A 10,475-nucleotide genomic window follows, 5' to 3' on the forward strand; every position below is an offset into this window, starting at 1 on the left:
TAATAATAAACGGCTTCATTTACAGCTTTTATATAACTATATTGACCATGTTCACTCCTGGTGTTTCATTTATAATTTAGACAGATGTCTCCGCAGTGTGCACTGAACCCAGGGACACGAGCAGACCCGTTTCACTCTGTTCCTGCAGTTTCCCAGTTAAAATATGAATTTTGAGTCTCTGATACGAGGACAGTTAAAGGGCAGGTTGAGAATTGCAGCCGAGAAATGACTGTGGGTGATATTCGGGGACGGACACTGAACGTGTCCCATTGACATTCCTCTCTCCGCTATTTTACTGCAGATGTTTACCCGTTTATTCTACATTGGTTAACGGCTCCAGTAAAATTGGTCCCATGTAAAACCGAGCTGAGCTCATGACCCTTTTTGACCTCCATCACAAAGGCCCCGTAATTCCCTCACCCGCCTCCATTCCTTCCTCAGCCCATTGCCATTGAAACCCTCATCAATGCCTCTGTCCCCTCCAGACTCCATTCCTCCAATGCACTCCTGACCGGCCACCCAATCCCCACCTTCTATAAACGTGAGCTCGTCCAAAACTCTTGTCCATGTCCAACCAGCACCAGGTCCTGCTCGGCCTCACTGACCCTCACTGGCTCCCAGTTACATATCCATTAAATTTAAAATTCTCATCCTTGGGTTTAAAACCCTCCCCATTTCCATACCTACAGACAACCCACCCGTCACCATCTCATTCATCGGAAACTGGCCTCTTTTGCTGGGACTCCCCTCACTTGGTTCCACTCACCTGTCTGATCAGAGCCAGAAGAAGCTTCTCTTCCCACCCTATCACCGTTATCTCTGATGTTTCTAAAGATTCAATCCTTGGCTCCCTCCGCTTCCTCATCTATAAGCTGCCCTTTGGTGACACAGTCCACAGACACGGACCAGCTTTCAGATGGACGCTGACAAAACCACCGCCTCTCTTGACCCTTCCAATATCTTTGTGTTGTCAGACCCACATTCTGTTTTAGATGAGCCATCAGTTCCTCCAGTTAAAAATTGAGAAGTCATGATCTTTGGCCCCAAAATCTCCACATCCTTGCCAGGGATTCCATCCTCACCCCTGGTTTTTTGATTGGTGAGTCACTCACCAATCACTCAAGCTCTTACTGACTTGCTTTGGATTCCAATCTCCTCAGCCTTTAGTTTATTTTTATTCTTTCTCACACTTGAATCCATCAGGGCTGCACCCCTCCCTATCTCTATAAACTACCAGTTCCGACAGCCCCTCCCAAACATTCTGCTCCTCCCCCTCTGGCCGCTTGTGCATCTGGAGTCCATTTGTCCCACTTCTGACAGGCGTGCCTTCAGCCATATCCACGCTCCTGATTGCCCTCCCTGAGCCCCTCCATCTCCATTCCTCCTTTCACGTGTCAGACGTGGCTCAGTGGTTGCAGTCTCACCTGTGAGATAGAAGTCTGTGCATTGAAGTCTAATTCCAGAGACTTGAACATATAATCCCGGCTGACACTGCAGTGCAGTCCTGAGGGAGCACTCGACTATCGGAGGGTCACTACTGAGGGAGCACATTACTCTCTGAGTGTCAGTACTGAGGGACTGGCGCACTGCTGGATGGTCAGTGCTAAAAGAGCGCAGTACTGTCGGACGGGCAGTACTCTGGGAGCGCTGTACTGTTGAAGGTGCCGACGGTAGGATACTTTAAGCCGAGGGCCCATCTGCCCTCTCAGGTCGATGTCAAAGATCCCACAGCAATATTCGAAAAAGAGCAGGGGAGTTCCTTCCAGTGTCCTGGCCAATATTTACCCTTCAACCAATGTTTACAAAACCGACTTTCTGGCCATTGATCTCATTGCAGTGTGTGGGAGCTTGATGTGCGCAAATTGGCTGCCACGTTTCCTACATTAACACAGCGACTACACTTAACAATGCACTTCATTGATTGTTTCGGGACGTCCCGAGGTCAAGAACGGCACTATTTCAAAGCAAGTTCTTTCCTTCTTTCAGACCTTCCAAGAAACCCATCTCTCGCTCCAAGCTTTTGCCGTCCTTCCTACTATTTCCTTCCTTGGTCAGGGGTCGTCGAAATTCTACTCTTGAAAACCAATCATATCCCCTCCAACTCTCCATTTACTTCTCCTCCTTTTACATCCTCCCTAAACCCACTCTTTGACCAAGGTTTTCGCCAGTCCTCCTGATAACTTCTTATTCCTTTTACTTCTCCGTGAATCCGCTTGGGAATGTTTATTCCATTAAAGGCAGTCTGGGAATGCAAGTTGTTGTTAACTTTCATTGGAATGTGTTCATTAGTTGTCCACTGTCTGAGCAAAAGTAGTTTCTGGGATCATATTCTTGTACCAGAAAGAGATTTATATCAGACACAGACTTGCTCACATAAATAAACATTGGAAACTGCTCGTGGACACCGTTTTGTTCGAACAACATAACTTGGTTTATGTTCAGGCATCGCATTGAAATCGGTTTATACAACCGTGAGGGATCCTTTAGGGGATCCTTGATCTAATAGGAGACAAGCAACACTGACTAGGATGAAGATTTATTAGTTATTTGTCTTTTTACTCTTTGATTATAACCCGTTTTACTGCTCCATGGGACTGATGATTATGATGAAGATTTATTAGTTATTCTATTCGGTTAAACCACATAGTTCCAGAGCAGTTTCGGTGTCCCATTATAGAAACAACATTAAAGCCATAGGGAGAGCACAATGTGGATTCACTCGAATGTGGCCAGGGAAGGGAAACTTTTTTGGAAAGACTTGAAAAAAAAGGATTATTTCCATGGGAATAGAAAAGACGAGACTTAAATCTTAAACAAAAACAGGCCATTCGGCCCAACTGTTCCATTCCTGTGTGTATGATCCACACGAGCCTCCTCCTAACTTCAGAATATCCTTCTGTTCCTCTCTCCCTCGTGTACTTACCCAGCTTACCTTTAAATACATCTCTACTATTCGCCTCAACTACTCCAGGTAGGAGCAAGTTTCAAAATTCCATCCACTCTCATGGTTAAAAAAGTTTCTCCTGAATTCCTTATTGGGTTTATTCGTGACTATTTTATCTTAATGACTGCAAGTTTTGAACTACCCACAAGTGGAAACATCTTCCCTCCCTCTAACATATCAAACCCCTTCCTAATTGTAAAGACCTCTATTAGGGCACTCCTCAGCCTTCTCTTCTCGAGAATAAAAATACCCAGCCTGTTCAGTCTTTCCTGATATTTATAACCTCTCAGTTCTGGTATCATTCTAGTGAATCATTTTTTGCACCTTCTCCAGTGACCGTGTATCGTTTTTATAATATGGAGACCAGAACGGTTCACAGACCTGAAATGTTAACACTGTTTCTCTCTCCACAGATGCTGCCTGACTTGTTGTGTGTGTCCAGCATTATCTGATTTAATTACAGTTTTCATAGTCTGGTCTAACCAAGGTCCTGTACAAGTTCAACATAATATCTCTGCTTTTCAATTCTCTTCTTTGAGAAATGTTTGCATTTTTATGGCCTTCGCCCCTCAGCAGGAGAGCCAGCTTGCCCCACAGTATGATGGCCGCCTTGCCCCTCAGTAAGATGGCCGCCTTGCCCCTCAGTAAGATGGCCGCCTTGCCCCACAGTATAATGGCCGCCTTGCCCCTCAGTAAGATGGCCGCCTTGCCCCTCAGTAAGATGGCCGCCTTGCCCCTCAGCAAGATAGCCAGCTTGCCTCACAGGAGGATGGCCGCCTTGCCCCTCAGTAAGCCTTGCTGGCAGATATTTTGTTTTCAGTTCAGGGCGGGAGTGAATGGTTCCCTGTTACCCACCGTGTGCTGTACATGTCCAGGAGCTGTCACTGTTCCATACATGGGCCGTAAAGTACAGAGAAGGAGAGACACACTGAGAGAGGAATTTTGTTTAAATGTAAAGGCACTGATTTTTTTACAGGTGTATGTCTCAATATTGTGTTTATTCAGGGCCACCATTTTGTGTCAACACAGCACTGGGGCATTTATTACAGAGTACCACTCCTCACTGGGAAATAAACACACTGTACAGAGGACAGGAAATATAAAGTGAAACACAGATACAGGTCTGAATGGAGATCAGAAATTGCACAGATAAAACACAGGTGCAGATCTCGTTGTTATGTTTAATAACTGTTTTTTTTATTCGTTCATTGGATGTGGGTGTCGTTGGCAAGGCCAGCATTCATAGCTCATCCCTAATTGCCCTTTAGAAGTTAGTGCTGACCTGGCTTCTTGAACCGCTGCAGTCCGTGTGGTGACGGTTCTCTCACAGTGCTGTTAGGAAGGGAGTTCCAGGATTTTGACCCAGCGACGATGAAGGAACGGCGATATATTTCCAGGTCGGGACGGTGTGTGACTTGGAGGGGAACGTGCAGGTGGTGTTGTTCCCATGTACCTGCTGCTCTTGTCCTTCTAGGTGGTAGAGGTCGTGGGTTTAGAGGTGCTGTTGAAGAAGCCTTGGCGAGTTGCTGCAATGCATCATGTGGATGGTACACACTGCAGCCACAGTGCGCCGATGGTGAAGGGAGTGAATGTTTAGGGTGGTGGATGGGGTGCCAATCAAGCGGGCTGCTTTATCTTGGATGGTGTCGAGCTTCTTGAGTGTTTTGAAGCTGCACTCATTCAAGCAAGTGGAGAGTATTCCATCACAATCCTGACTTGTGCTTTGCAGATGGTGGAAAGGCTTTGGGGAGTCAGGAGGTGAGTCACTCGACGCAGAATACCCAGCCTCTGACCTGCTCTCGTCGCCGTAGTATTTATATGGCTGGTCCAGTTAAGTTTCTGGTCAATGGTGACCCCCAGGATGTTTATGGTGGGGGATTCGGCGATGGTAATGCCGTTGAATGTCAAGGGAAGGTGGTTAGACTCTCTCTTGTTGGAGATGGTCATTGCCTGGCACTTATCTGGCGTGAATGTTACTTGCCACTTATGAGCCCAAGCCTGGATGTTGTCCAGGTCTTGCTGCATGCGGGCTCGGACTGCTTCATTATTTGAGGGGTTGCGACGGGAACTGAACACTGTGCAATCTTCAGCGAACATCCCCATTTCTGACCTTATGATGGAGGGAAGGTCATTGATGAAGCAGCTGAAGATGGTTGGGCCTAGGACACTGCCCTGAGGAACTCCTGCAGCAATGTCCTGGGGCTGAGATGATTGGCCTCCAACATCCACTACCATCTTCCTTTGTGCTCGGTATGACTCCAGCCACTGGAGAGTTTTCCCCCTGACTCGCATTGACTTCAATTTTACAAGGGCTCCTTCGTGCCACACTCGGTCAAATGCTGCCTTGATGTCAAGGGCAGTCACTTTCACCTCACCTCTGGAATTCAGCTCTTTTGTCCATGTTTGGACCAAGGCTGTAATGAGGTCTGGAGCCGATTGGTCCTGGCGGAACCCAAACTGCGCATCGGTGAGCAGGTTATTGGTGAGTAAGTGCCACTTGATGGCACTGTCGAGGAAACCTTCCATCACTTTGCTGATGATTGAGAGTAGACTGATGGGGCGGTAATTGGCAGGATTGGATTCGTCCTGCTTTTTGTGTATGAGATTTTTGGACTGGTATGTAATGTGTATCTCAGTCTGCACTAATAGAATTGATACTCTATCTTTAAATCTCATTCTACGAGTACATTCTGAACAGGTATCTAATTTGTTTGTCAGGTTTACGAGCTTTCAATATTTCTCAATCTGATACTCCACCTGAGTTTTGGACTTTTGTGCAATTTGTGTCATATGATACACTTTTCGAATGGATATTTCATGTATTAAATTCATGTGTGTGAGAGTTCTAGGCCAGTATTCAATTTGAATCTCGGGGTACATTATTGGGATTCATTCTGTACCTTTGAATCGGGTACCATGTGTGATTTCTATCTGGTATTTAATTCGTAGCTAATGTTGCCCTATTGTGAGATTGACACAGTGCCTTTCACTCTGAGAGTGTGATTTTGGACTGGGATTTTTGTATCTACCTGTCAGCGGGACTGAGTTCGGGGGAAATGGAACAGTGTCTGCCTCACCTGCTCTGCTTGACTGTTGGATTGAAAATGTGTCTCTGCAAATTGTGATCAGTGTGGGACTGACTACTTGTGCTGTCTGAGACTGTGGAACTGATGACCTGTCTGTGTCTCTGTGCTCTGTGAGTGATAATATACTTACTGTGTGTGAGAAGGAGCTGGCTGCACTGTTCCTTCTGCCTCGGGTGGAGGAAGCATCACATTTATTCTGGATCGTTCAAGGGTTTGCCTGTAGAAAGAAAGTTATCTCTTGTTACTCAGGAACATGTGAGGTAGAAAATACAGAAGTGATCAGTTTAATATCTCTGTTAATGATCATTTTGAATATCCAAAAATGAAATCCAGTGAAACAAACAGTGTCAGTGTCTGACTCCACTGCAGTACTGCAGCACTCAGCTTCTGCATACCAGGTGTGTTGGGCTGTTTTATAACAATTTAATGACATCCAGACACGGCCCAACCCCTGCACTGATCCATGAATGGGACTACCCGATGGGGCAGGGACCTTTGCACAGGTCAGGTTTCAAATCTCCTCTCCCATGGGACTAACCGTTCAACCGAAACCAAACAGCCGCTGTTCAAAATGTGTCCTTCACACTTCTCAGCTGATGATTGAGGGGCACAGATAGGATGGATACTAAGGAGCTTTTTCCCTTCATTGAGGGTTCTATAACAAGGGGACATCGATTCAAGGTAAAAGGCGGGAGGTTTAGAGGGGATTTGAGAAAGAACTTTTTCACCCAGAGGGTGGTTGGAGTCTGGAACTCACTGCCTGAAAGGGTTGTGGAGGCAGGAACCCTCACAACATTCAAGAAGCATTTGGATGAGCACTTGAAATGCCATAGCATACAAGGCTACGGACCAAATGCTGGAATATGGGATTAGAGTAGACAGGGCTGATGGCCGGCGCGGACACGATGGGCCGAAGGGCCTCTATCCGTGCTGTATAACTCTATGACTCTATGATTCTATGAGATGCTCTTTGTATAACTCCCCACATTCTTACTGTCCGGCTCTGTTTCCACTCTTCACTGTCCAATAACAATAAACAGGGTGAGGCTGGAACTAAACCAGGACCATTCACTCCTGGTTTGGGGAGAGAAAGCAGCAATGATTTTAATAGCAGGTTCTTCCCATTCTCTCTCCCTTCCCCTGGACACACCCTGTACACACACAGCCCGAGAATGACCTCTCCCTTCCCCCCGCTCACTCCACGTTCCGGGACCAGTTCCTGATCCACTCCGCCTCTTACAAACATCCCTCGGACTCCACCTGAACTTCCCCCGGACTCAATGCCGATCTGTGAGCCCATCTGCGGACACGGTCCCGAAGCGATGATCTGCTGTAACGAGGCTGCTCTTTGCTCCCTTCTCCCGGGGGCCGTGATCTCTCCATTCCCGGCTGTTTTAAACCATCTTCTTCCGCTAACTGAGGGAATGGCGCCCACAATTCCCAATCCAAAAATCGATGGAAACTTTCCCAAATTGGAATTTTTCCGAGTCTGAGCAAAGGAAGTGGGGCTGGGGGAAAGGTCAGAGGGAATGGGGTCCACAGGCAGTGCAGGAACAGGCACCAGAATGGAAAACAGGTGGGATTCCACCAGTGCCAAACGCTGGAATCCAGACTGACTTTACAATCTCCAACTATTAAACTAGATGTTTCCATCCCTGCTGTTTCTCTCGGGGTCTTTTGATGGTAAAGAGCCTTTCAGAGATAAAGTGTGCGGCTGTGAAATCAGCCAATGGATTCTCTTCATTAATGGCCCCTATAATGTGTGACTGAGAGAGGATTTCCCAAACCAATCCTGGAGAAACATGGGAGGAAAGTGGGAGTCGGTGTATTTGCTGGGACCGTGTAGGGTTAATATCAGGCAGCAACAGTCGCAGATTAATGTAACCGGAGTGAAACTGTAGGTCACTGAGAGTAATATCGAACAGCCCTGAGCTCCCAAACTGCAGATAGTACAACAGGCATTAGAGGGTTAAATGTGACCCAATATTTCTGTCCCTCTCTGTACTGTCCCTGAGTGTGGGATTAATAGTGTGTCTGACCCTTGTACAATATCAGTGAGAGATGAGATTGCATCTTTTGTCTCTCCAACGCGATCTTTCTCGATAAAACAGCAACTTTACCGGTCAGTCTGGAACTAATACTGTTACCGGTCAGTCTGTCACTGTGTCTCACCGCTCTCTCTGTCTCTCTCACCATGTCTGCCTCCCTCTCTCTCTCTGGTGCTGTATATGAAGGTGGATACTGGTATTGAGCGTGATTTGGACACAGATCGGAAGTGTAAGACTGATACTGTCTCTCTCTCTCTCTCTCTCTATTGCTGGACATGAAAGTGGGATACTGTCTGATATAAAATAGAGAGAATGAGATGTCCGGGCCAGGCCTCACTGTAACTGGGGATGTGTTCGGCTCCAGTCCCAGTTCATGGTTATAATCTTTTCACAGATTCAGGGCGAGAGTCTCTGTGAGACGGTAACACTGGCGGAGAAACTCCGCGTCATAACTCAAACCCCAACACATGAGATTCTCCAAATAAGCTGGAATAAGGTGTTTGTAAAACGCTGAACCCGTCTGGGAGGTGATGTGTGGGGAGATTGAACAGGGAAACAGAGTTGACTTGTTATTGAACGGACTGTATTTCGGCAGGAATATTAACGATTTCTCTTTGTAACGGGGCTTATTTGAAAGCTTCGGGTTTTGTGAATCCTTGAATATGAAGCCCGGGTCTGTCTGGGTTTGTGCGGAGCGCTGAGGTTCGGTTCTATTATCGATAAACGGTTTGAAACTGTCGGATGGAGAGAACTGGAGATGGAGCTGGAAGATCAGAGGCCGCTCTCCGCTCTGTCACTCTGACTGTCTCCTCCCCTCCCGATTTCTCTGTTTAATCCCCCATATGGAACCAAAGCGGGTCGGTGGACTCTAAACACGGTTTACTCGTTAACAGGACGAAAGGCGAGTAATGTTCCTGATCTCCTGGGCACCAGGCAATTCACTGTTATTTGTTTCTGTACAGAGTTACATTTCAGTGATTCCCCAGTGAGTTTGATGCGTTATGTAAATAATCCAACAAAATAGAACAGAAACGGAGCGAAGCGCTGAATTCCACAGATGTAGAAAGGTTAGTCGAGCAGTTCTGCTGATTCTTTATGAGCACAGCATGGCAAGTAGTTTAAATAAATACAAGAAATCTGGTGATGTGTGGGTTGGGGTCTATAAGTCACCGTTCAAAGTCCCGGACTGTGGTCACTGCCCCGACTCCAGTCCCATTAATACCTCATCTCGTCCACAACGAGACAAAAGCAGCTCAAAGCCACACTGGTAGCGTGATATCAGCGTATCCCTTCAGACAGTAACCAGCCCTTTCACAGATACAGAGGTTGGCTCTGAAAAGAGCCTTTACATCGAGTTACATTGAAACTACAGTACAGAAACAGGCCATTCGGCTCAACTAGTCCATGCCGGCGTTTATGCTGCTCATGAGCCTCCTCCTTCCTTACTTTATCTAACCCTATCGGCATATCCTTCTATTCCTTTCTCCCTCATGTGCTGTTCTATCTTCCCCTTAAATGCCCCGATGTTATTTGCCTCAGCTACTCCTCGTAGTTGCAAGTTCCACATTCTAACGACTCTCTGGGTAAAGCAATTTCTCCTGAATTCCCTATTTGATTAATTAGCGACTATTTTATATTTATTACCTGAAGTTTTGGACTCCCCACAAGTGGAAACATTTTCTCTACATCTATCCTAACAAACCCTATCATTATCTTAAAAACCTCGATCAGATCAACCCTCAGCCTTCTCTTTTCTAGTGAAACGAGACCCAGTCTGTTCAGTCTTTCCTGATAAGAATATCCTCTCATTTCTGGTATCATCCTTGTGAATCTTGTTTGCACCTTCTCCAATGCCCCTTTGTCTATAATATGGAGACGAGACCTGTTCACAGTATTCCAAGTCTGGTCTAAGCAAGGTTCTATACAAGTTTAACATAACTTCTTTGCTTTTCAACTCTATCCCTCTAGAAATGAATCCTAGTGTTTGATTTGTCTTTTTATGACCTGATTAACCTGGGTCGTTACTTTTAGTAATTTGTGTATCTGTACCACCAGATCCCTTTGCTCCTCTATCCCGTTTAGACTCTTATTATCCAAGCAGTGTGTGACCTCCTGATTCTTCATTCTGCAAGTTTATTAATGCCCTCTTGCATTCTGATGCTTTCTTCCTTTGTATTAACTAAATCCCCCAAGTTGGTGTCGTCCACAAATTTTGGAATTGTACTTCCGATTCCCGAATCCAAATCGTTAATGTAAATTGTGAAGAACAGTGGTCCCAGCAACTGGAACTCCACTTCCCACCTTTTGCCAGTCTGAGTAGCGACTCTTCACCTCTATTCTCGGCTTTCAGTTTTGTAGCCAACTTACTATCCATTCTGCCACCTGATCCTGACTCCA

This window comes from Heptranchias perlo, unplaced genomic scaffold (genome assembly GCF_035084215.1).
Source record: "Heptranchias perlo isolate sHepPer1 unplaced genomic scaffold, sHepPer1.hap1 HAP1_SCAFFOLD_59, whole genome shotgun sequence".
NCBI lineage: Eukaryota > Metazoa > Chordata > Chondrichthyes > Hexanchiformes > Hexanchidae > Heptranchias > Heptranchias perlo.